This window comes from Puma concolor, chromosome C2 (genome assembly GCF_028749965.1).
Source record: "Puma concolor isolate L17-30 chromosome C2, mPumCon1.1.hap2, whole genome shotgun sequence".
In the NCBI taxonomy this organism is placed as follows: Eukaryota; Metazoa; Chordata; class Mammalia; order Carnivora; family Felidae; genus Puma; species Puma concolor.
The window spans coordinates 100610172-100636910 of record NC_141675.1 but is presented as its reverse complement, the minus strand read 5'-3'; the positions used below and the strand labels follow the sequence as shown (position 1 = coordinate 100636910).

The following is a 26739-nucleotide window of genomic DNA, read 5'->3' as shown; positions in this document are numbered from 1 at the left end:
AAATAAAACACCTTACAGAAAAATAAAGATGAGAATTATATCCAACTTCTCGTTAGAAACCATGCAAAGAATGAATGAAGTAAAATACTCAAAATGTTAATAGAAAAAAAAAAAAACCACACCACCCTAGAATTCTGTATCCTACAAAATTACCCTTCAAAAGTGAAAGAGAAATAAAAGACTTTCTCAAACAAAAGTTGTAGGAAGTTGTTTCCAGTGGACCTGGCATATAAGAAATGTTAAAGAGGCCTTCAAGGAGAAGGAAATAATATGTCAGAAATTCAGAACTACATAAATGAAGAAAGACAATTGGAGAATGAATAAGTGAATGTAAAATAAAATGATGTATTCTTTGAATATATATTTATATGTTTTCCATAGTATGTAAATCTTTAATATATAAATATATAAAATAATTTATATATGTTTAATTGGATAGAGTATATTTATATAGAAGTGAAATGAGTGACAGTAATTACACAAGGAATGGCCAAAATCTACACCACTAATAATACCGAATGCTGGCAAGTATAGGAAGCAACATGGACTCACTGATTGCTGGTGAGAATGCAAAATGTACAGCAACTTTGGAATATAGTTTGACAAGTTCTTAAAAAACTGAACACACTCTTACAAAACGATCCAGCAAAAGCACTCCTTGGTATTTACCCAGTTAGGTTGAAAATTATGTCTCCACAAAGTCCCCCACACAGATGTTAATAACAACTTTATTCTTAGTTGCCAACACTTGGAAACAACCAAGATGCCCTTCAGTAGGTAAATGGCTTTAATAAATTAGGATTATGCAGATGACAGAATATTGTTCAGGGCTAAAAAGAATGACCTACAGAGCCAGGAAAAGACAAAGAGGAAACTGAAATACCTATTGCTAAGTGAAAAAAAAGCCTATGAAAAGGCTACATACCATATAATTCCAACTATAAAATATTCAGAAAAAGGCAGAAACCGTGGAGACACTAAAAAGATGAGCAGTTGCCATGGTTTAGAGGGGAGGGAGGATAATACAGGGAACACAGAGGACTTTTAGGGCAGTGAAACTACTCTGTATGATACTATAGTAATGGATACATGCCATTGTACTTTTGTTCAAACCTATAGAATGCCCAAGACCGAGAAATGAACCCTATGTAAACTATGGCCTTGGGGTGATGATTATGTGTCAGGGTAGGTTCATCACTTGTAACAAATGTAACACTCTGGAGGGGATGTTGATAATGAAATAGAAGCTGTGCCTAGGTGGGGTTAGGAGGTGAGGTATATGGGAAATCTCTGCCCCTTCCTCTCAATTTTGCTGTAAACATAAAACTGCACTGAAAAAAATTAAGTCTTAAAACACAAAAAACAAAACAAAACAAAAACCTTTTTATACTAAATGGATGTTTAATTTTATCAAATACATATTGCAATCTTACAGTTTTTCCCCTTCAAATATGTAATGGAGTCAATTACATGAATAGGTTAATCACTCTTTTCAATTACATCTTTTTGTTGCCATCTGTTTCCTGCCACATCTAAATATTTCTGTAGTGCTTTCATGAGTCAAATCTGCTATTCACTGTGTTTTGAATTCTTCCCAAATGTTCCTCCCTCCCTCCCAATTTCTTTCATCTTTTCCTGGCCTTAGGTTCCCATCTTTCTATCTCTTAAGAGCTGGTTTTCTTCAGTGTGGAGTTATGTTTACAGAGTGTATTTGTAAGTCCTGAAGGGTGAATGAGGTAATTGCTCAAACATCAGCTATGTTCTGGTCTCAAGTCTGTCGAATGAGATAGCACTATGAGGACAGAGCCCCATGATCCCCTAAAGGATACTTTAGATACAACACCTGCTGTACCTCCCTGACATTCCTTGAAACCACAAGCACTCCCTTCATGCCTTCATGTAGCCACCAGACGTATGTCTGGCTAATGTCTAAAGACCCTTTGTGCTCTCCTTCCTTGCTTTGATACTCTTTGATACTTCTATCTAAATAAAAACTGTGTGCAATCTGCTGCGGCTGCTGCTGTTCTTGCTGGGAGAGACAGCACTGCACGTAGGCTCAGCCTAAGTATCTGAGAATTTTTTCTTCAGTGTGCAGCAACAAGTGGCGCCTGAAAGGGACCAAGAGAATCTACTGGCTCCAGGCTGTGTACCTCACCTCTCAAGCCCAAAAACAGGAAAGGACATCTGCGCATTCAGGTAGGAACGACTGGCACTTGATGTCCATGAGGAGACTAGAAAAACATGCCTAATCTTTTCTGTTCCAATCAGGCGTGCAGAATCCCTTGTCTTCAGGTTTCTTTTGCTCTCACTCTTCCTCCTTCCTAATAGACTCTGGTTACTCTAGCTGTATGTGTGGCTTCTCCCTCATTCATTTCCTGAGTTAATGACTATGATGATTAGGACCAACTGTCTCTGGTCAGTCTATCTCGGGAAGGAGACTTAAGGAATATTCCAAAGCAGCTGTCAAAATTCCTTTTGTTTCAGGGAAATTCAGTCTTCTCTGACCGACAAGGACTGCCCATTTCCACTTGTTGGTGGGGAAAAAAAAAAAATCTGCGGTCTCTTCATCTGTCCAAACTGACAGGCTTTAAAACTGGGAGACCTCTTTCTCTGTCCTCTGGGTTTTTATCCACCAGCAGCCTTCCTGGCTGCACCTCACCTCTTCTGCTTTCCCCTCCCCCTCCTCCCATTTCTGTACCACTTTCGGTGCAGCCAGTGTTTTCCATGTCCCTGGCTCAGCTCCTCCTCCTCCCCTCACTGTCAAGGAGCAAAGAGCACCCCCTTAGACTTACATTGCCCAATTCAGATTTCCTCACTGATACCCTAGGTAGAAATTGACAATGGTGAACAAATTGCTTAACTTTTAAATGGACCCAGACAAAATATATTTGGTATTTAAAATAATTTTAAGTTTATTGGTTTAATCAAGATAAACATGTCTTTAAAATTATCAACATCAAATATAAAACTTGTCTTTAAAATTATCAACATCAAATATAAAACTTTTCTACCTAAGTTTACTAAAGGTCAAATAAGCTCACGTTATGTCTGTTGCAATTTGTTAACAAAAAGACAACTTAAAATAATGGCTACTTCTGTCTCAGAAGTTTTCATGGGTCATTGTTAAGATAGCTTTCAAGTTTTGGTAACCTAAAACTTTAAAGTTTTGTCTCGATAATAAATTAAAATTAAATTCATTGGACATTTAGGCCATTTCCAAATCACATGGAATGCTAAAGAATTGCTTACTAAAAACAGGCTTGTGCTTTTGGCTTCTTATTACAAAAAAACTAAGGATATTTAAATCTGTCAAAAAAACCATACTTCATGCTTAATTAATTCATAAATTTGCCACCTTAAAATTTCTGATATAACAGGGGTGCCTGGGTGGCTCAGTCGTTTAAGCATCCTATTTTGGCTCAGGTCATGATCACATGGCTCATGGGTTCGAGCCCCCTTTGGGCTCTGTGCTGACAGCTCAGAGCCTGGAGCCTGCTTTGGATTCTGTGTCTCCCTCTCTCTCTGCCCCTCTCCCACTCACACTCTGTCTCTCTCTCTCTTTCTCTCTCTCTCCAAAAATAAATAAACATTAAAAAATTCTGATACAGCAGACAGTTCACAGTTAATTACTACTTATTTTTCACTGGAGACTAAAGTTTTTAAGATTTAATATTCTGCTAACTATAATTAAAACTGATGAAAATAAAAAAAGTAACTCTGTATGTACAAAAGTAGGAGATATATAAAAAAAAGATATAAAGAATGGGAATACATTTTTGGTAAAGGTAAAAAAAATAATAATAATTTTGTCCTAAATGAGACTGGTTGTTTGGAAAAAAATGGCTTCGGACAAAATCTAAATGCAAAGGAAAGTTATAAAAGGTTCACAAAGGGAAATCTTTGAAAAAAAATTTTATGTGTGGTTAGGACAGAGTAAGGTTAAAATAAATAGATTGTTAAAATACACCAATAAAAGATTAAAATTCTACTTTTCTCTCTATTCAAAAAACAGTTTTCTTGGATTATGGACCTGCTCTTGAGGGAAAAAAAATTGTAAACATAGGTCTTTTGTCTCTTTTGTCTGCCAAAAAAAACAAAGAAAGAAAAAAAGAAGCCAGAGCTTTATGTTTTGTCCTTATCAATCAGGTCTTTGATTACTTAGTCAAAACTTCTCAATGTTAAAAAAGACAGGTTTTGCTAATAACTATATAAACCATGGCACAAAAACAGACACATAGACCAATGGAATAGAATAGAAACCCCAGAACTAGACCCACAAACGTATGGCCAACTCATCTTTGACAAAGCAGGAAAGAACATCCAATGGAAAAAAGACAGTCTCTTTAACAAATGGTGCTGGGAGAACTGGACAGCAACATGCAGAAGGTTGAAACTAGACTACTTTCTCACACCATTCACAAAAATAAACTCAAAATGGATAAAGGACCTGAATGTGAGACAGGAAACCATCAAAACCCTAGAGAAGAAAGCAGGAAAAGACCTCTCTGACCTCAGCCGTAGCAATCTCTTACTCGACACATCCCCAAAGGCAAGGGAATTAAAAGCAAAAGTGAATTACTGGGACCTTATGAAGATAAAAAGCTTCTGCACAGCAAAGGAAACAACCAACAAAACTAAAAGGCAACCAACGGAATGGGAAAAGATATTTGCAAATGACATATCGGACAAAGGGCTAGTATCCAAAATCTATAAAGAGCTCACCAAACTCCACACCCGAAAAGCAAATAACCCAGTGAAGAAATGGGCAGAAAACATGAATAGACACTTCTCTAAAGAAGACATCCGGATGGCCAACAGGCACATGAAAAGATGTTCAGCGTCGCTCCTTATCAGGGAAATACAAATCAAAACCACACTCAGGTATCACCTCACGCCAGTCAGAGTGGCCAAAATGAACAAATCAGGAGACTATAGATGCTGGAGAGGATGTGGAGAAACGGGAACCCTCTTGCACTGTTGGTGGGAATGCAAATTGGTGCAGCCGCTCTGGAAAGCAGTGTGGAGGTTCCTCAGAAAATTAAAAATAGACCTACCCTATGACCCAGCAATAGCACTGCTAGGAATTTATCCAAGGGACACAGGAGTACTGATGCATAGGGGCACTTGTACCCCAATGTTCATAGCAGCACTCTCAACAATAGCCAAATTATGGAAAGAGCCTAAATGTCCATCAACTGATGAATGGATAAAGAAATTGTGGTTTATATACACAATGGAGTACTACGTGGCAATGAGAAAAAATGAAATATGGCCTTTTGTAGCAACGTGGATGGAACTGGAGAGTGTGATGCTAAGTGAAATAAGCCATACAGAGAAAGACAGATACCCTATGGTTTCACTCTTATGTGGATCCTGAGAAACTTAAGAGAAACCCATGGGGGAGGGGAACAAAAAAAAAAAAAAAAAAAGAGGTTAGAGTGGGAGAGAGCCAAAGCATAAGAGGCTGTTGAGAACCCAGAACAAACTAAGGGTTGATGGGGGGTGGGAGGGAGGAGAGGGTGGGTGATGGGTACTGAGGAGGGCACCTTTTGGGATGAGCACTGGGTGTTGTATGGAAACCAATTTGACAATAAATTTCATATATAAAAAAAAAATTAAAAAAAAAATAAATAAACCTACATATTTGCCTTTAAAATCTCTTATTGCCACCTTGATTAAATAAATAATTATAATTTATAATAATTTAAGGGGCACCTGGGTGGCTCAGTTGGTTGAACATCTGACTTCGGCTCAGGTCATAATCTCACAGCTCGTGATTTCAAGCCCCACGTCAGGCTCTGTGCTGACAGCTCGGAGCCTGGAGCCTGCTTCGGATTCTGTGTCTCCCTCTCTCTCTGCCCCTAACCCAATCTCATTCTGTCTCCCTCTCTCTCAAAAATAAATAAATATTTTTTAAAATATTAAAATTTATAATAATTTTAATATAATATATAATATATTTTAATATAATATATAACTTGATTTAATTTTATATAATAATATTATATATAATACATAATATCATATAATTTAGGATATGCTTCATAACTGTCTATAATTTTAACAAACTTCCCAAAATTTAAATTGTAAATAAAATATTTTTGAACAATTGGGCCTTTTTATTTAATATGTTACTTAAAAAACCCTGTCAAACAAATAGTAATAGGTTGTATTACTTAGGTAAATACTATGACTGCTCAAACATATATATAAAATTCATAAAATATTTAGATATTTTAATACAAAGTCATCACTTAATATTCTGATTATCAAAATGTTATATGTTACAAAAATAACTAAATTTCTTTGTCAATTACATCATAATAAACTCTCATATCACATTATTAACCATGTCCATTTTTAAATCTCTTGTCAGTTATAATTATTCTGATGCTCTTACAAAATATGTTTCGTCTTCAAAAAAATTTATAAAAAAACTTTTAAGACAAATACAGGTATTTGGCATCTTTAAAATCATAAAACAAATAAATAAAAATTTTCAAAATGAAAAAACTACATTTAAACTAAACAAAAATAATAACATTAATAACATTTATAAATAAACAAAATAAGATTATAATTTTTATAACTCTTGTTAAAAATATTGCTTGTTCTCTAATGTTTGCTCTTCCAAATTAAAAAAAATTATCTTAAGATGTCTATGATATTATAAAAGTATAATAAAATATTCATTTATATACAAATTAAAACATTTAACTTTTCTCTTTACTTAAACCTTCTAAAATTCAAAAACTCTCAATAAATGTTCTTTCTTTCCTGACAAGTACAATTGTTTACATAAATCCAATAAGAATCTGTTTTCCTCATAATAAAACACCATTAAAAATACTCATTATTTTACCAAGGCTTTAACTAAAATGTCGTATTTAAAAATGATATACATAAACTCAAATATAACCAAGAAATTTAAAAAAACAAAAGTTAACTTTATAAAACATAAAGCCAATAAAGCCCCTGAAAAATCTTAGCTTAATACCTTACTTAAAAATTCGCAACAACCTTACCAGGTAACTAAACAATGTCACTTCTCATTCCTTTTATCACCAAAACACACACTCTCTATCCAAACAATTTTCTATTCCTCTCTCTCAGACAAAAAATGTCATTCGTTCCTGCCCAAAATATCAACAATTCTCTCCTACCTACTTGCCCCATGGAGTAAGTCCTCGGGGACTGACAGCCAATCAATTTTGGCAAGTGAATTTTACACATATATCATCTTTTGGTAAAACTCAATGGGTACACGTGTCTTATAGACACTTTTTCAAAATATATATGGGCTTCTGCCCAAAGAGAAAAACACACCTCACATGTTATTTCTCGTTTATTAAAATGTTTTGCAATGATGGATATACCTAAAAAGATCAAAACTAATAATACCCCAGCTTACACCTCACAACAATTACAACTCTTCTTACAACAATAAAATAAATACCACTCCACTAAAATTCCGTATAACCCACAAAATCAAGCCATCCTAAAACTTGCAAATGGTCTCCTAAAATTATTTTTATTAAAATAAAAAGGGGAAAATACCACCCCTAGGGCCAAATTAATGAAAGCCCTATTCCCATTAAATCATTTACAATTAGGCAGAAATTTTCTCTCTGCAATGCTCATTTTTAAATGGAACAGGAACTCCCAAAACCCAAAGTATGGTATAGATGGGCCAACCTGGAAAGGTCCAATACAATTGTTAACTTGGGAGAGAGGTTGTGCTGCTGTGCTTTCTCCTCAGGGCCCTTTGTGGGTACCTACTCGGTTAATAAAACCACGAGGGACTCAGGAATCCAATACTAAACTTCAAACTGATGACAATGACCCCTCCCAGCGGGATGTCAAATCCAAAGAGGAGGAAAATTGATCATTCAGCCAACTGAGACATCTCTTGAGGGATGTTAAAAAAATTAACCTCACAGCCTAAAGAGGTTCTAATCAACACGGGCACGCCTGTGATCCCTGAAAATACGTTCCTATCCGTCATCTCTTGCCTAATTGCCAACTCAGCTAAAGCAATACTCCTGTTAATGTGTCTGAATTCTTTACCTGTTGCTTCTACTCACCCACACTCTACTTTTACCTGCTGGGCTCATCTTCTTAGCCCTCCTATGTTTGATTTAGTCTCTTGGGAAGATCCTGAAATTCCTATCTCATCTAATGAGTCCTCTATTTCCGTAGGATACTGGGTTCCCATTAACGCTGATGATTCATCTAACTATCCAGCCCATAGGCTCCCAATAAATTGGGCTTTTTCTCACTTGGGCATCCCTCTATGTTTATTTTATAATCCTAATACTCAAAATACTAACCAAAGTCGCTGTGTCCCTCTTCAGAAACAATGGTATACTAACAGCATACTTAAAACACCAGAAGATGAATCTCAGGTAAGTACTATCAAATATCAGCATTTTGTTCTCACGATAGGAATAGGAGGAAACCTAACTGAGGGAAAACAACAACCAAAACCTCTAATGCCAATATGTACAAGACCCTGGCTAGAGATGGGGTCCTATGATGGCTTCTCATGGGACCTCTGCCGTTCTCGTAATTTTACCCAAATATCCCTATTGAACAATACAATCCTTAAAGACTGGGGACCCCATGAACTGATGGTGATAAAAAGTAATAAAACTTGGGAAGGACGTATCTGAAATTGGTCACTTCCTTTCCATTATGATACCTCTAAACCCATATGGAATCCTGGATTTGTGGGTCTGATACTTAGATACTCCACTAATGCCTATACCTCTATTAAAACTTTTTCTTGGAGGGTTGGCCTACCATTTATTCAAAGAAAATTTAGACATGGTCCCGTGACACTTATACACAGCAAATTTAACTGGTCCTATACCGGTAAAATCAATACTACTCTTATATGTACCATAAGGCCATATGTTTTCTTACTTGCATCTATAGGTCCAAATCTTAATGAGACACACACTATTTTCATAGGAAACAAAACATGGGCAACCCCCTGTTGCTCTACTACAAACACATCACATTTACATACAACTTTTGTCTATACAGCCAAACGAAAGGCACAGCTCAGGTTGCCAGTCTAATTAAATCAGCCCTGGCAAGGGGGTCCCCATTGCAACAGCTTGTCCCTGCATTAAAAGAAAGAATGAGAAGCCAAAAGGTTTCTAGGCATTTTCTTGGTGGCTATTTTACCCATTACAGCACTTGCAGCAACAGCAGCTACAGTAGCCACCTCCTTAGCTATCTCCTTACAGACCACACACCAAATAAATCAATATATGCAAAATACTACTTTAGATTTAGAAAAACAAGTAAGAATTGTTCAACAAATCCTTGCCCAACCTCAGGCATTAGCAGCCTAGGTGTCCAGCTAGGAGACCATCAACAGGCATTATGAACCCAATCACAACTTGTATGTGACTCAGGTTTCACAACCTACTGTATCACTCCCACTTACTACAATGAGTCCTGGAATCAAATGCATAGACCTCTTGATCAGGCATTTGACTCACCCTTGAACATCTCCATTAAAAACTTAAAAATCAGATTGCAAAACAGTTACAAGAGCTTCAATGAAAAAAGCCAATATGCCACAATTAACAGTCTCAACAATATTTCTCTTTTTTAAAAATTTTTTTAATGTTCATTTATTTTTGGCAGAGAGAGAGAGAGAGACAGAGCATGAGTGGGGGAGGGGCAGAGAGAGAGGGAGACACAGAATCCGAAGCAGGCTCCAGGCTCTGAACTGTCAGCACAGAGCCCAACGCGGGGCTCAAACTCACAGACCACGAGATCACGACCTGAGCTGAAGTCAAACGCTCAACTGACTGAGCCACCCAGGCACCCCTTTCAATGGTATTTCTAACTGTATCAACCCAAAAAACTGGTTCTCCTCATTCAATCTACACTCCTGGTTTAACACTATTATAATATTGCTAATCATCTTGTTTCTCGTTGCAGTTATCAACATGATGGTGTCTCTTTGCTCCCGTAACAAGTCACCCAAGGTATTCTTCACCAATACCCAGATGCTCACCACTTCTGTGACAACGCCTTTTCCTGCTAATAAAAAGATAAAAGGGGGTAGATGGTGAGTTATTTTTAGAGAGTGTATTTGTAAGTCCTGAAGGGTGAATGAGGTAATTGTTGAAACATCAGCTATGTTATGTTCTGGTCTCAAGGCTGTCGAATGAGATAGCACTATGAGGACAGAGTCCCCTGATCCCCTAAAGGATACTTTAGACACAACACCTGCTGTACCTCCCTGACATTCCTTGAAACCACAAGCACTCCCTTCATGCCTTCGTGTAGCCACCAGACGTATGTCTGGCTAATGTCTAAAGACCCTTTGTGCTCTCTTTCCTTGCTTTGATATTCTTTGATACTTCTATCTAAATAAAAACTGTGTGCAGTCTGCTGTGACTGCTGCTGTTCTCGCTGGCAGAGACAACCTTGTATGTCTGCTCAGTCTAAGTGTCTGAGAACTTTTTCTTCAGTGTGTGTCTACCTTCACCCTTAACTAGACATATATGGAAATATGGAAGCCAGTGTTGCTCAGAATGTTTTGGAACTTCTTTGGGAGGATTGCAAGGAAAGACAGGGTGGATTCAAAAGTTTGCTTCCATCTGCTTAAGCCTGCTCTGATTTTAGCTACTTCCCTCATTTGTTCTACCTGTTCACACTTTGGGATAAGATTCCATTTCTTCTGATGTGAGCTTGAAATCATTGACTTCAAATAGATAATGATTACTATATTCTTATGTTCTCTGATGCTCATTTTCTGAAACAAAATTTCCCCATATACTTTTTGCCTCTATTTTAAAATTTAAGAACCCCAAATTAGAAAGTTAGGGTTTCCGGGGCGCCTGGGTGTCTCCGTCAGTTAAGCATCCGACTTCAGCTCAGGTCATGATCTCACGGTCCGTGAGTTCGAGCCCCGCGTCAGGCTCTGTGCTGACAGCTCAGAGCCTGGAGCCTGTTTCAGATTCTGTGTCTCCCTCTCTCTCTGCCCCTCCTCTGTTCATGCTCTCTCTCTGTCTCAAAAATAAATAAACGTTAAAAAAAATTAAAAAAAAAAAAGTTAGGGTTTCCTTCTTAGCCTGTGAGCTAGAAATATTAGAAATATCAAAGGAGCAACAATAATCACACATTAATAAACATAGGGATCAAAAAATAAGAATTCAAGGAGACAATAAAGGTACAGACCAAAACACTGGAGGATTTGTCCTGTCACACAAGTTTAGTTTCACTCCATTCCAGGGCCCCCTGTGTTACCCTGGACTCAGCTGGACAACTAATCAGTGCACTATTGACATAGGGTAGATCAGAAGGTTTGCTGGATAATAAACAAATTTATCACTGCCACAAGGCAAAGCATTTTATGAGTGGATAAAGAGCGTCCTTATCACTTCTGAAAATATCTTTACTTTTTGCTAAAAAATGTCACAGCATCAGACTTACCAGATACCATGGTATTGACAGAGATCAGTACCCTCAAAGCTGATATCCTCCCCAGAGTATGCATTTGGAGTGGTCAGCCACGGAGGAGCCACTGACAGGAAATATTGCTGAGTTTTGTTGAGTGATAAAGAAAAAAAACCAACGCCTACAATTCATTGGTTCTTGCAGAGTGCTGAAGTGACAACATAAATTTTGTAGCAACTCATTTAGAAAGTAGTATTTGGGGAAGCATAAATTACACCTGGTAAAATGCACAAATCTTTAGTGGACAGCTTGATGAATTTTTACATGTGTATACACTCAGATGATCGCCTACAAAACCAAGGTAAGACCATTTCACTCTTAAGAAGTTTCCTTCCTGTTCCTTCTCTGTCAATATCCCTTCCCCAGAGAGAAACACAATTCTGACTTCTATCACCACTTTGCCAGTTTTTGAACTCCATATAAATGAAATTCCACCATGTGAGGAATTCAACTCTACCTGCCATACATAAGCTTCTCAATACGGTTCTCACTGTCACCCTGAACCTGATTCTTCCCCGGGTGGCCAAGTATGGCAGCCATCTTTCATTTCAAATTGTCACAGACAGTCTGCCTTTCCTTTCATCTATCTGAGTGTCATTGTGTTGTGTCCCATCATCAAAAAAAAAAACTTTCAATCTTATAAAACATTGGCACTTTGGGCAAGATTGCATGGCCACAACTGCTTACTCTTGCATAGCTTCTTGGGGGGTCTGCTCTTGCCTTACTAATTTATTCCAAACCACCAGGAGAACAGCTTGGGAAGGAAGTGTTGCCTGTTGGTAAGCTTGTGCTTTAACTTGCAGCTTGTTGCTGTGTCTGCTGGTGGTTTCCATGTGTCTCCTTACCCAAATCTTCTTGGTGTTGGAAGATTAAGAAATAAAGAACGTTATTTCATAATAATAAAAGAGTAAGTTCATAAAGAAGACATAACATTCCTAAAAGTTTGTGCCCTTTATAACTGACCTTCAAAACTATACCTCCTCAACAATAGAAGTTGACAGAAAATCAACAAGTACATAGAAGATTTAAACACTATCAATCAACTCGAACTCATTAACGTTTGTTGAGCACTCCAAAAACAACAGAATATGCACTATTTTCAAGTACGTATGAAATATTTATGAAGTTAGTCCTCTACTAGAGTCACATATCATGTCTCAATACATTTAAAATATCTCAACTCATACACAATATGTTCTCTGACCACAGAGAGGTGAAATTAGAAATCAATTATGGAAATATATCTGGAAAATCCTCAAATATTTGGAAACTGAATAGCACTTTTCTAAATAATCCACAGGTCAAGAAGCAATCTAAAAAAGTTTATTAAGTATTTTGAATTAAATGGAAATGAAAAGCTTCACAAAAGAAAATTCTAAGCACATACAACCCCCTTAAACCAAGCATTTCAAAAAATATTCCCAATTATACACAAGTTTTTCTAAAATAATGAAAACAGAGGGATTACATCCTATCTTAGTCAGCTCAGGATACAATTACAAAATACCATAGATTGGATGGCTTAAGCAAGAGACATTTATTTCTCACAGTTGTAGAGGCTGGGAGGTCCAACATCAAGATGTTGGCCAATTTGGTTCTTGGTAAGATTGCCTCTTCCTGACTTGTAGACAGCTACCTTTTCACTGTGTCCTTAGTGGTAGAGAGAGAGTTCTCTCTCTTCCTTTTTTTTTTTTTTTTAATAAGAACACTATTCACATCATGGAACCCTCAGAATCTCATCTAAACTTAATTACCACTCAAAACCCTGACCTCCTGATGCATCACATTGGGAGTTGAACTGAATTTCGAAAGGACACAAACATCAGTCCATAACCTTGTGCCAACTCATTCAATACCATTAGCATGACCCTGATACCACATAAAGCAAGGGAAAATATTACTAGAGAACTACAGATCAGTATCTCTCACGAACATAGATGCAAAAATTCTAAGGAAAATTGTAGTAAATAGAATCTAACAATATATATTAAGGATGATACATTATGTCCAAGTGGGTTTTAACCAAGAATGCCAGCTGAATTTAATATTCAGAAAAAAATATTACCATGTCAAAAGCTAAAAAAGAAGAAAATTCTGATCATCTCAATTGGCACAGAAAATATTTTTACAAAATCAAACATCTATTCCTATTTAAAACTCTGAGACCCTGATGAACATGAATACAAAAATTCTCAACAAAATACTAGCCAACTGGATCCAAGAATACATTAAAATAATTATTCACCATGATCAAGTGGGATTTATACCCGGGATGCAGGGCTGGTTCAATATCCACAAATCAATGTGCTACATCATGTTAATAAAAGAAAGAACTATATGATCCTCTCAATAGATGCAGAGAAAGCATTTGACAAAATACAGCATCCTTTCTTGAAAAAACCCTCAAAAAGAGTTATAAGGATTATACCTCAAGATCATAAAAGCCATATACGAAAGACCCACCACTAATATCTCACCCTCAATGGGGAGAAACTGAAAGCTTACCCCCTAAGGCCAGGAACACAACAAGATGTTCACTCTCACCACTGTGATTCAACATAGTGTTGGAAGTTTTAGCCTCAGCAATCAGACAATGGAAAGAAATAAAAGGCATCCAAATTTGCAAGGAGGAAGTCAAATTCACTCTTTGCAGATGATATGATACTCTAGGTATAAAACCCAAAAGATTTCACCAAAAAACTGCCAGAATTGATCCATGAATTCAGCAAAGCCTCAGGATATAAAATTAATGCACAGATCAGTTGCATTTCTGTACACTAATAATAAAGCAGCAGAAAGAGAAATCAAGGAATCGATTCCATTTACAATTGCACCAAAACCCATAAAATACCTAGGAATGTGGCACAAAAACAGACACGTAGACCAATGGAATAGAATAGAAACCCCAGAACTAGACCCACAAACGTATGGCCAACTCATCTTTGACAAAGCAGGAAAGAACATCCAATGGAAAAAAGACAGTCTCTTTAACAAATGGTGCTGGGAGAACTGGACAGCAACATGCAGAAGGTTGAAACTAGACCACTTTCTCACACCATTCACAAAAATAAACTCAAAATGGATAAAGGACCTGAATGTGAGACAGGAAACCATCAAAACCTTAGAGGAGAAAGCAGGAAAAGACCTCTCTGACCTCAGCCGTAGCAATCTCTTACTCGACACATCCCCAAAGGCAAGGGAATTAAAAGCAAAAGTGAATTACTGGGACCTTATGAAGATAAAAAGCTTCTGCACAGCAAAGGAAACAACCAACAAAACTAAAAGGCAACCAACGGAATGGGAAAAGATATTTGCAAATGACATATCGGACAAAGGGCTAGTATCCAAAATCTATAAAGAGCTCACCAAACTCCACACCCGAAAAGCAAATAACCCAGTGAAGAAATGGGCAGAAAACATGAATAGACACTTCTCTAAAGAAGACATCCGGATGGCCAACAGGCACATGAAAAGATGTTCAGCGTCGCTCCTTATCAGGGAAATACAAATCAAAACCACACTCAGGTATCACCTCACGCCAGTCAGAGTGGCCAAAATGAACAAATCAGGAGACTATAGATGCTGGAGAGGATGTGGAGAAACGGGAACCCTCTTGCACTGTTGGTGGGAATGCAAATTGGTGCAGCCGCTCTGGAAAGCAGTGTGGAGGTTCCTCAGAAAATTAAAAATAGACCTACCCTATGACCCAGCAATAGCACTGCTAGGAATTTATCCAAGGGACACAGGAGTACTGATGCATAGGGGCACTTGTACCCCAATGTTCATAGCAGCACTCTCAACAATAGCCAAATTATGGAAAGAGCCTAAATGTCCATCAACTGATGAATGGATAAAGAAATTGTGGTTTATATACACTATGGAATACTACGTGGCAATGAGAAAAAATGAAATATGGCCTTTTGTAGCAACGTGGATGGAACTGGAGAGTGTGATGCTAAGTGAAATAAGCCATACAGAGAAAGACAGATACCATATGGTTTCACTCTTATGTGGATCCTGAGAAACTTGACAGGAACCCATGGGGGAGGGGAAGGAAAAAAAAAGAGGTTAGAGTGGGAGAGAGCCAAAGCATAAGAGACTGTTGAGAACTGAGAGCAAACTGAGGGTTGATGGGGGGTGGGAGGGAGGAGAGGGTGGGTGATGGGTATTGAGGAGGGCACCTTTTGGGATGAGCACTGGGTGTTGTATGGAAACCAATTTGACAATAAATTTCATATACAAAAAAAAAAAAAAATACCTAGGAATGAACCTAACCAAGGAGGCAAAATATCTACACACTGAAAACTATAGAAAATTTATGATGGAAATTGAATGACACAAAGAAATGGAAAAACATTCCATGCTCATGGTTAGGAAGAATAAATATTGTTAAAATGTTGATACTACCCAAAGCAATCTACATATTCAATGCAATCCCTATCAAAATAACACCAGCATTTTTCACAGAGCTACAACGCATTTTTCACGTAGCTAGAACTTCTAATGCTAGAAGATGCATTACAATGCTGTAATCATCAAGACAGTATGGTACTGGCACAAAAACAGACACTTAGATCAATGGAACAGAATAGGAAACCCATTCTGTTTGGGTTTGGACCCACAAACGTATGGCCAACTAATCTTTGGCAAAGCAGGAAAGAATATCCAATGGAATAAAGACAGTCTCTTCAGCAAATGGTGTTAGGAAAACTGGACAGCAACATGCAGAAGCATGAACCTGAACCACTTCCTTACACCATACACAAAAATAAACTCAAAATGGATGAAATACCTAAACATAAGACAGGAAGCTATCAAAATCCTAGAGGAGAAAGCAGGCAAAAAGCTCTTTGACCTCGGCCACAACAACTTCTTACTCAACATGTCTCTGGAGGCAAGGGAAACAAAAGCAAAAATGAAGTATTGGGACCTCATCAAAATAAAAAAGCTTCTGCATAGCAAAGGAAACAATCAGCCAAACTAAAAGCAACTGACAGAATGAGAAGACATTTGCAAATGACATATCAGATAAAGGCTTAGGATCCAAAATCTATAAAGAACTTATCAAACTCAACACCGAAAACCCAAATAATCCAGTGAAGAAATGGGTAAAAGACACGAATAGACATTTTCCCACAGAAGGCATCCAGATGGCTAACAGACACATAAAAAAATGCTCAACATCACTCATCATCATGGAAATACAAAGCAAAACCATAATGAGCTACCACCTCACACCTGTCAGAATGGCTAAAATCAACAATGCAGGAAACAACAGATGATGGCAAATCAGACGCAGAGAACGAGGAACACTTTTGCACTGATGGTAGGATAGAAACTGGTGCAGCCATTTGGGAAAACAGTGTGGAGATTCCTCAAAAAACTAAAAATAGAACTACCTTCGACCCAGAAATTGCACTACTAGGTATTTATCCAAAGGATACAGGAGTGCTGTTTCAAAGGGGCACACGCACCCCAATGATTATAGCAGCACTATTGACAATAGCCAAAGTGTGGAAAGAGCCCAAATGTCCATCGGTGGATGAATGGATAAAGAAGATGTGGTATATATGTACAATGGAGTATTACTCGGCAATCAAAAAGAATGAAATCTTGCCATTTGCAACTACGTGGATGGAACTAGAGGGTATTATGCTAAGTGAAATTAGTCAGAGAAAGACAAATATCATATGACTTCACTCATGTGGAATTTAAGGTACAAAACAGATGAACATAAGGGAAGGGAGGCAAAAATAATATTAAAACAGGAAGAGGGACAAAACATAAGAGACTCTTAAATACAGAGAACAAACTGAGGGTTGTTGGAGGGTTTTGGGGTTGGGGAGGGCATGCGCTAAATGGACAAGGGGCATTAAGGAGGACACTTGTTGGGATGAGCACTGGGTGTTATATGTAGGTGATGAATCACTGGATTCTACTGAAATCATTATTGCACAATATGCTAACTAACTTGGATGTAAATTTAAAAAAATAAAATAAAACTCTGAGAAAGTAGGAATAGAAGAAACATTCTTCTACCCAATAAAGAGCACCTATAAAACAAACAGAACCCAGCAGCCAACATTGTGTTCATGGTGAAAGTCAGCTTGCTTTCCCCTAAGACTAGAAGTAATACCAGGATGTCCACTTTCATTACTTCTAATGAGCCTTTCCCTAAAGGGTTTAGCCAGTGCAATAAGTAAGCATGATCTTGGGTTATAATAAGAAATATATATTTGATTGCTTGCACAGAGCTCCTAAAATCCTTGTAATTTCCTGAGTGATAGAGATGAGAGGAGTGCCTTTTGTTATTCATAACAAGTCCCTTTCTTTAAAAATTTTGTTTTAATTTATTTATTTTTGAAGAGAGAGACAGAAAGACCTAGCAGGGGAGGGGCAGAAAGAGAGTGAGAGAGAGAGAATCCTGAGCAGACTCTGCACTGTCAGCATGGAGCCCGATTTGGGGTTTAAACTCACTAACCATGAGCTGAAACCAAGAGTTGGATGCTTAGCTGACTGAGCCACCCAGATGCCTCCATAACAAGCCCCTTTCAACCATACCTCAGTTTATACTAATGAGGTGAACTTGACATGCCTCTGGATAGCTTCAGGATGGTGGCTGGTTTCAGGGGAAGCAACCACATCTCTAAGGGTTGGCAACTTCAGGCCTATCGCATGACCTCCAGAGCCAATGATTTAATCATCATGCCTACGTAACGGAAACTATATGAAAATCCTAAACAAAAGCGTTCAGAAGGCTTCTGCTTTGGTGAATGCATCCAAAACTCTGTGGGGACAACAGAGCCCCTATGCTTGAGAGCTTTTCAGATCTGACCTATATACATCTTCATCTGGCTGTTTCTTTTGTATCTTTTTAAATATTTTTTATAATAAACCAGTGTTTATTGCCATTATAGCAAATTATCAAACCTGGGGGAAGGGGTCTCATGGGAGCTCTCAATTTGTAGCCAAGTTGGACAGTAATGTGAGTAACCTGGAGACCCACCACTTGCAACTGGCATCTGAAGTAGAGGGCTGTCTTTTGGCACTGAGTCTGTATCTGTGGGGTCTGTGCTAATTCTGGATAATTAGTGTCAAAATTGAATGAAATCGTACATCACGCAGTTGGTGTGTACAGACAATTGGAGAATTGCTCCGTGTCGAAAATTTTGATGTCAGAAATTTCATTGTGAAAATTTCGATGTCAGAAATTTCATGAGTAGATAAACAGTTATTATTCAATAAGTGAAAACAAATAAAAGTCATACAGATTGGAAAGGAAGAAAGGAAGCTGTCTTAATTTACATACATCATGATCATCTCTATTGTAAATCTGACAGAATCTTCAAAAAAACTATTCAAACCACTAAGTATAATTATCTAGGTTGCAGAATATATAAGGTCAATATACAAAACTCAGTTGTATTTTAATATAATATCAAGGAACAATTAGAAATTGAAATTTGAAAAATAATACCCTTGGCGTGCCTGGGTGGCTCAGTCCGTTGAGCATCTGACTTCAGCTCAGGTCATGATCTCATGGTTCCTGAGTTTGAGCCCTGTAACAGGCTCCCTGCTGTCAGTGTGAAACCCTCTTCAGGTCCTCTGCCCCCCTCTCTCCCTGCCCCACCTCTGCTCATGTTCTCTCTCTCAAAAATAAACATAAAAAATAACAATATCCTTTACAGTAGCATCCAAAAGTATGAAATGTAGTATTTAGGGACAAGCCTCGGCAAGATGTGTAAAGCTATACACTGAAATGTATAAAATATTGCAGAGAGAAATAAAAGTAGGCCTAAATAAATGAGAGATCTACGACGCTCATGGATTGGAAGACTCATTATCGCTAAGATATTAATTCTCCTCAAACTGATATATACTTCAACATAATCTGGTTAAAATCCAAAAAGTGTTCTTTGCAGAAATTGACAAAGTCTAAAATGTATATGGAAATGCAAAGTACCTAGGATAGCCAAAACCACTTTGCAAAAGAACAGTCGTAGAGCTCATGCTAATGGATTTCAAGACTTATAAAGCTACAAACAGTGTGATATTGGCACAACAATAGACACAAGGTTCAATAAACAGCATAGAGAGTCCATAAATAGACTCTTACACATGAGTGCCAATGATTTTCAACAAAGACAAAAGGTAATTTAGTGGTTTTGGGATATGCACATGAATATCAGTGTGCAAAAAAGAAAAAAAAAAAGAACCTAGGTCTATATCTCCACCAAATACAAAATACCATCAAAATAGGTTATGAATATAAATGTATAACCTAATTCTAGAAATGTTCTATAACAAAACACTAGGAAATCTTTGTGTTAGAAAAAAAAAATTCTTAGGGGCCCCTGGGTGGCTCAATCAGTTGAGCATCCGACTTTGGCTCGGGTCATGATCTCTCTCTCCATGAGTTCAAGGCTCTGTGCTGACAGCTCAGACCCTGGAGCCTGCTCCGGATTCTGTGTCTCCCACACTCTCTGCCCCTTCCCCACTCATGCTCTTTCTCACTCTCAAAAATAAATAAATATTAAAAAATAATAAAAGGAAAAAATTCCTAGATGCAACCAAAAGCATAGTCAAGTAAAGGAATAAGTCGATAAATTATTCATCAAATAAAAAAAGTCCTCTCTTAAAAACAAACAAACAACAAACAACAACAACTACCAAAAACCATCTCTTCAAAAGACAGTGAATGTTGTAAAGAGAATGAAAGGACTTGTATTCAGAAAATAGAAAGAATTCTGAATAAAGAATGAAGAAACAAACTACTGAATTTTTTTAATGAGAAAAGCATTTCAGCACTTACCAAAGAAAATATATGAGTGATAAATAAATTTATGATAAGAAAGCCATCATTAGTCTTAGAGAGATATACATTAAAACCATAATGAGAGATTAATATAACATTGTATGTCTTTGATAACTTTGATAATAAAACTTTTATAAAACCATTAGAGAGAAATACACATCTACTGTGATGTCTAAAAAATCTGATCATACCTGGGTGCTGAGTGGCTCAGTTGGTTAAGCATCTGACTCTTGATTTTTAGCTCAGGTCTTGATCTCACTGTTTGTGAATTTGAGCCCCATTCTGGGCTCCATGCTGGCAGTGCAGAGCCTGCTTGGGATTCTCTCTCCCTCTCTCTCTGCCCTCCCATAAACTTAAAAAAAGAAAATACTGACCATACCATGAATTGATAAAAATAGGGAAAAACTGGAGATTTGGACATTGGTGGGAGGAAAGTAAAATAGTATGACCACTTAGCAAAAAGTTTGGCAAAATTACTTTAAGTTAAAAATCCACACGCTGTATTATACAGCTAACCCTTTGACAGCTTTTTACTGAGGAAAATAGAAGCACATGTCCACAAAAATACTTGCATAGGAATGTTTGCAGCTTTATTTGCAATAGCCTAAAACTGGAAACAACCCAGGTGTCCATCAATAGGTAAATGGATAAACAGACTGTGGTATATTCACAAAATGAAATACTATTTAGCAATAAAAATAATGAAGTTTAATGTGTGACCTTATATTAAATCATTATGTTCAGGAAAGGAAACCAGATTCCCCCTCCCCAAAAAGGAGTACATATTGTATGATCACATTTATAAAAATCTAGAAAATGTAAATTGATATATAATGACAGAAAGCAGATTAGTGGCTCCTTGAAGGAGAACAAGAGTTTGAGAGTAGGATTACAAAGAAAAACAAGAAAATGTGGGGGTGATGGATAAGTTAATTATCTTTTTAAACATTTATTTATTTATTTATTTATATTAATTTATTGTTGAAAGAGAGACAGAATGCAATCAGGGAGGGGCAGAGAGAGAGAGAGGGACACAGAATCCGAAGGCTCCAGGCTCTGAGCTGTCATCACAGAGCCAGACACGGGGCTCGAACCCACCAACCGTGAGATCATGACCTGAGCCAAAGTTGGATGCTCAGCCCACTGAACCACGCAGGTGCCCCAAGTTCATTATCTTGACTGTGCTGATGGCTCACAAATGTAAAACTATGTCAAAATGTAACAAATTGTACCCTTGAAATATGCTCAAAATGTAACAAATAGTTATATCAATTAAACTACAATAAAACTGTCTTGGGGTGCCTGGGTGGCTCAGTCGGTTGAGCATCCGGCTTCGGCTCAGGTCATGATCTCATGGTTTGTGAGTTCGAGCCCCGTGTCGGGCTCTGTGCTGACATCTCGGAGCCTGGAGCCTATTTTGGATTCTGTGTCTCCCTCTCTCTGCTACTCCCCTGCTCGTGCTCTGTCTTTCTCTCTCTCAAAAATAAATAAATAAACATTAAAAAAAATTTTTTTTAAAAACAAAGCTGTCTTTAGGTGTTTGGAAATAAAGCATAACCACTGATAGATGTAGATTACAATGGCTATCTTTTAAACTACCAAGGGAAAAGAAAGAAAAGAGGAAAAATATTAGCCAATCCAGCAAGGCAGAGTAAGAGAAAAAAATAAAACAAGGCAGGGGGAAAAAACATACTAAATAAGACATATAAGATTGTAGAAATATGACCAAATATGTAAGTAACTACAACAAATGTGTATGGTTTAAAGTCTTGTCTTAAAAGTTAAAATTTTCAAAGAGTTAATAAAAAGCAGCCATATCTGCTTTATTAAAAAGCTGTAGCTCTTTGTAACAGGTATACCTAAAATAAAATGTCACAGAGAAGTTGAAGATACAGAGTCAATGGCATACCAGGCAAATACTAACCAGTGAAAGCTGGAAAAGATGGACTGGGCAGCCAGGGAGGTAAGTGGTTCACATTTCCCATCAATAGAGAACTCACCATTCAAACACAAGGAATGCAATGTGCTGATGGTCTCTAGCGGTTAATGGCTTCAGGGTCCATTTCAGCTTTTTTTTTTTTTTTAATGTTTTAATTTATTTTTGAGAAAGAGAGAGACAGAGAATGAGTGGGGGAGGGTCAGATAGAGAGGGAAACATAGAATCCGAAGCAGGCCCCCGCCTCTGAGCCATCAGCACAGAGCCTGATGCAGGTCTGGAACTCCTGAAACACGAGATGATGACCTGAGCTGAAGTCCGATGCTCAACTGGACTGAGCCACCCAGGCGCTCCTCCATTTCAACTTTTGAGTTGAGGCCATATTCTTCCCAGACAATGACTATGCATGAAGGCACATTAGGGTTTGGCCATTCCTGCTCTTTTAAGATACTTCATACAAGTCATCTTTGCTCCAGGGCTTCTCATGGGTTTGGCGAAGAATTTGGCAGTTCTGTATGTGATCTGAGGCCCTTGTATCCTGCTCCCTCTCCGTTCCTTTCACAGGTTTGATTCAGATCAGCAGCAGGGGCTGAAGGCTTTGCCTCCCCTCTCCTACTTCCTGCCCCTTTCATCTTTCACAGGTATAAGCCCTCTCTCCCAATTAACCTTTACTGCTCCTAACTCCATCTCAGCCTCTGCTTCCTGGAGAGCCTGTTTTAGTTTCCATGTTTTTCTGATTCAGCATATCTAAACTGCATTTGGGTGATCTATATAATTTTGTATTTCCTCACATGATTCTGACGTTCAACTGCATTTAGCACCCCTGTGGTGGAAGATTTTAATACATTTATTTCCTGTGCCACATAATTTAGCACTTATAAACTATCTTGAAGTCTTTTAAGTGTCATTTACATGGCTGTTTTGACATTAGCAAGTTAAGATGTAAATACAATTTTGCTTTGCTTTGTTTTGAACCCATTTAACTGTGAGTCTCCTCCCAAGCAAGGATGGATGGAGAATTAAGAATGTCAAGGACAGGGTCATGGTGTCTGTTGTGTGCATTACTCGATAAACTTATGTGGAGAAACTTAATGGATTGTTTTTTTGTTTTAGCAAATGGTGTCAAAATGGTTTGGTGAAAATCATGTGCCAAATGTCATTACATTAGTTTTACCTCCAAAATGAATGAAAAGTATTTTAAAGATAAAACCTGGTGTGGCCAAAATGGCTGGAGGGAGAAGAACAGTGACAGAACAACTGTCTTAAGTGTTTCAAATGGCATAATTGAAAAATGAATGGATTTCGTTTTAATTTCTACCATGATGAAAAAAGTTTATCCATTTATTCTGAGAGAGAAAGAGAAAGAGAGAGTGTAGGTACACATGTAGGGGGAAGGACAGAGGGAAGCGGAGAGAGAATCCCAAACAGGATCTGCGGTGACAGTGCATGAGGCTTGATCCCACAAACCGTGAGATCATGATCTGAGCAAAAGTCAAGAGTTGGATGCTTAATCGACCGAGCCAACCAGGAGCCCCTACCATGGTGAAAATGTTTAATGTTTTTCCTGCCATGGAGAAGCAGACTGATTTTTTTCATAAATTTTCAAAATTAAAATTTTTTTGAAAATATTATAAACAATGTACACATGATTAATACTGTATTCCACCTAAATAATAGGGCAAGGTCATGTCATCCATTAGCTATCATCTTATCACATGCACCATATTTTATGGATACCCAAATTCTTCATAATGCATATTTAGCTGCTTATGTAGTCAATGAAAATCTGTTACTTGCTCAATACCTTACAATAAAAAGTACACCATAAAAATACACATTTTCAATTTATCACATCTGCAAAAATGTTAGGTATTAGTTACCAATATCTCTATAGCCATAGAATGCATTCAGAATACTAATTGCTCACGTGTGTTCCCTCTCTCATTCCTGCTCTTTCCCACAAAAATGACAAAAACATAAATCCAGTTTTGTTAAATAGTGTGATTCTTATTATACTCTGACATCATATTTATTAACTGGTTGATTAAAAACAAAAAGTGGCAATCTTGCAGATATAAAAGTAATGGTATAGGAAAAGACAGAATCAAATACAGTTGAAAGGAATGTAAATTGATACAACTTGACATATCAGTCAATAATGAAAATGCACAATTCCCCTCAAGGAATTTCTAATTCCTCCCAAGGGAATTATTGTACAAATATACTCAAGCAAATGCAAAGAGATATATCTATGTGGTATTGTTTATAATAGCAAAACAAACAAAATTTAAATCATCTAAATGTCCATAATTAGGTCTACGGTTAACTAAATTTTCACATAACCATAAAATGGAATTTTTGTAACCATTCAAATGAACGCAATAGCTCTGCCTGTGTTGTTTTAAAAGATCTCAAAGACTGATTATATTTTCCATTCTAGAATTCTAAGAAAATCAAAAGAGTAGCTTTACTGTTTCTTTATTCATTTGTTCTGGTGCTAGATTCAAGTAACTTATGAAGCCCATCAACTTCGTTTTGTAACACCTGAGACCTCCTCACTCTGCTCACAGTGTCATAGATTGCTCTTCTCTGTGTAGCTGGCATGGGATTGCATTTCATCCTAAGAAAGAACTCAAAGTCAAAATCCATTCACAAAAGCCAGAAGTCACTAATTACCTACGTTTTCCTAACTGGTGTCCACAGCTTTAGTTTCTACCAATAGTGCTTGTATTTGCATCTCTAGGCTTACATGGACATAAGAGAAAGACTCTTTTCTATTATTTTATCAAAAAAATTGTTGATTATGTAGGTCTCGGTGTCAAATGAAAAAGATTGTGTGAAAGTGGAAATGGAGAAGAAATGAAGTAATATGAAAGGTATTTCAAAGGAGAGGGTCAAAGACTTGGTAAGCTACTAGTTATGAGATTTGGAGCAGGATAAGATTTAAGCCCAGGTAAGAGGAAAATGATGATAGTATTGAGAAAGGGAAGTCAAGGATTAGAGATGGTTTCATAGGGAAGGAAAAACCAAATCATTTTCTCCAAAGATTATAGTCTAAATGAGGCAAACATTCTGTGTTTTGTAACATACAGTTCTTGAAATGAAAATATGGTTTAGGGTACATATAAATAGTACATGGTAGATAATTAACAAAATAAGTATGCCTGACTATGAGCATTATAAAATTAGAATTTTTACTTTCCAATTAAAATACTAATATAATGCAAATTAAAAATTATGTAACTATATTTTGACTTTATGGCTTAAAAGTTTGCAAATATTCTTTTTAATGTTATCTTACCTCCTCAACAACTGAAGTAATTTCTGTTTAATTAGTATTTTCTGCAAAATATAAAAATACGCTGGAGTGAATGAAGGAAACATCATTATTTAATTAAAAATGGGAAAACAAAAAAATATACTATTGACAAGTGTGATTCATATTTGATAGAATACATAAAATCAGACCTGAACTACCAGAAATAAGAATGATGCTTTTGGTTAATACATGTAGACAAGATAATTCCAGATTTTGGAAAAGGAAGTGGAATTATGAAACAGAAGCCTAATATATGGAAAATATGTGACATAAAATGAATTACTATTTACTGGTTTAGAAATTTAGTATACACTATCTCTCCCAAGATCCTGTCTTAAATGGACTAATTCACTGTGCTTGCACGCCTAAGTGACCAAGCAAAATCCCTCCTGTCATTTAGAGTAGTCCAAATCTAAGACATTTAGGACGTGCTTTTTGATTGTGGGAAGTTGATGTTAGCATATTAATTTCGCCTGTCAGTTCTCTATTTCTGACCCCTTCTGGCTTAATAAAGCTGTGGAAGAAAAAACATTTGTCAATACCTGCAGACATCGATTTTCAAAAGGCAAATGGATCCCACAATGACCAAAGTAATCAAAATAAAGAAGGTGATACATACAACAAATTTTTGTGGTAACTGTTCTCCTGTAAATATAGACACAAAAAAATACATGGTTTAACTGTGGTACATCCGGACAAGGGAATATTATTTAGCACTACCAAGAAATGAACTGCTAAGACATGAAAAGACACAGAAGAAATTAAATGCATCTTACTAAGTGAAAGAAGCCAGTCTGAGAATACTACGTTCTGTATGATTCCATGTACGTGACATTCTGGAAAAGGCAAAACTATGGAGACAGTGAAAAGATCAGGGGTTGTTAGGGGTTAGGGTGAAAGGAGGGAGGAATAGGTGAAGCCTAGAGGACTTTTAGGACAATGAAACTACTCTGTGTGAAACTACAATGGGGGATCCCTGCCAGCTGCATAGTTGCTAAAACTCACAGAAGGTACACCTAGGGTGACCCTTAATTAAACTATGTACTTTGAGTGATAATGTTGTGTTAACATTGGCTCATCGACTATTCCAAATGTACCCGGGTGGCATAAGTGATGGAGGCAGGGGAGGAGGGTGTGAATGTAGAGGGGCAGAGGTTATATGGGAACTCTGTGATTTCCACTCAA

General features: G+C 37.2%; 1 protein-coding gene and 2 long non-coding RNA genes across 3 annotated transcripts in view; 1 reads left to right on the top strand and 2 right to left on the bottom strand.

The window, feature by feature from the left end:
• CD200R1 (CD200 receptor 1) overlaps positions 1-26739 on the bottom strand; it is a 150341-nt gene that overhangs the window by 53893 nt on the left and 69709 nt on the right. The window lies entirely within an intron of this gene.
• Positions 1-26739, top strand: part of LOC147577452 (uncharacterized) — a 71069-nt gene that overhangs the window by 43492 nt on the left and 838 nt on the right. Inside the window, exons 3-4 of the long non-coding RNA XR_015240313.1 lie at positions 2089-2196; positions 9961-10090. This is a non-coding gene — a long non-coding RNA (uncharacterized LOC147577452). The remainder of the gene's footprint in view (positions 1-2088; positions 2197-9960; positions 10091-26739) is intronic.
• The window catches only part of LOC147577453 (uncharacterized), a 2048-nt gene continuing 10 nt past the window's right edge, over positions 24702-26739 (bottom strand). Inside the window, exons 1-3 of the long non-coding RNA XR_015240314.1 lie at positions 26097-26739; positions 25537-25597; positions 24702-24855 (exon numbers count right to left, since the gene is read on the bottom strand). The exon at positions 26097-26739 is cut by the window's right edge and continues 10 nt beyond it. This is a non-coding gene — a long non-coding RNA (uncharacterized LOC147577453). The remainder of the gene's footprint in view (positions 24856-25536; positions 25598-26096) is intronic.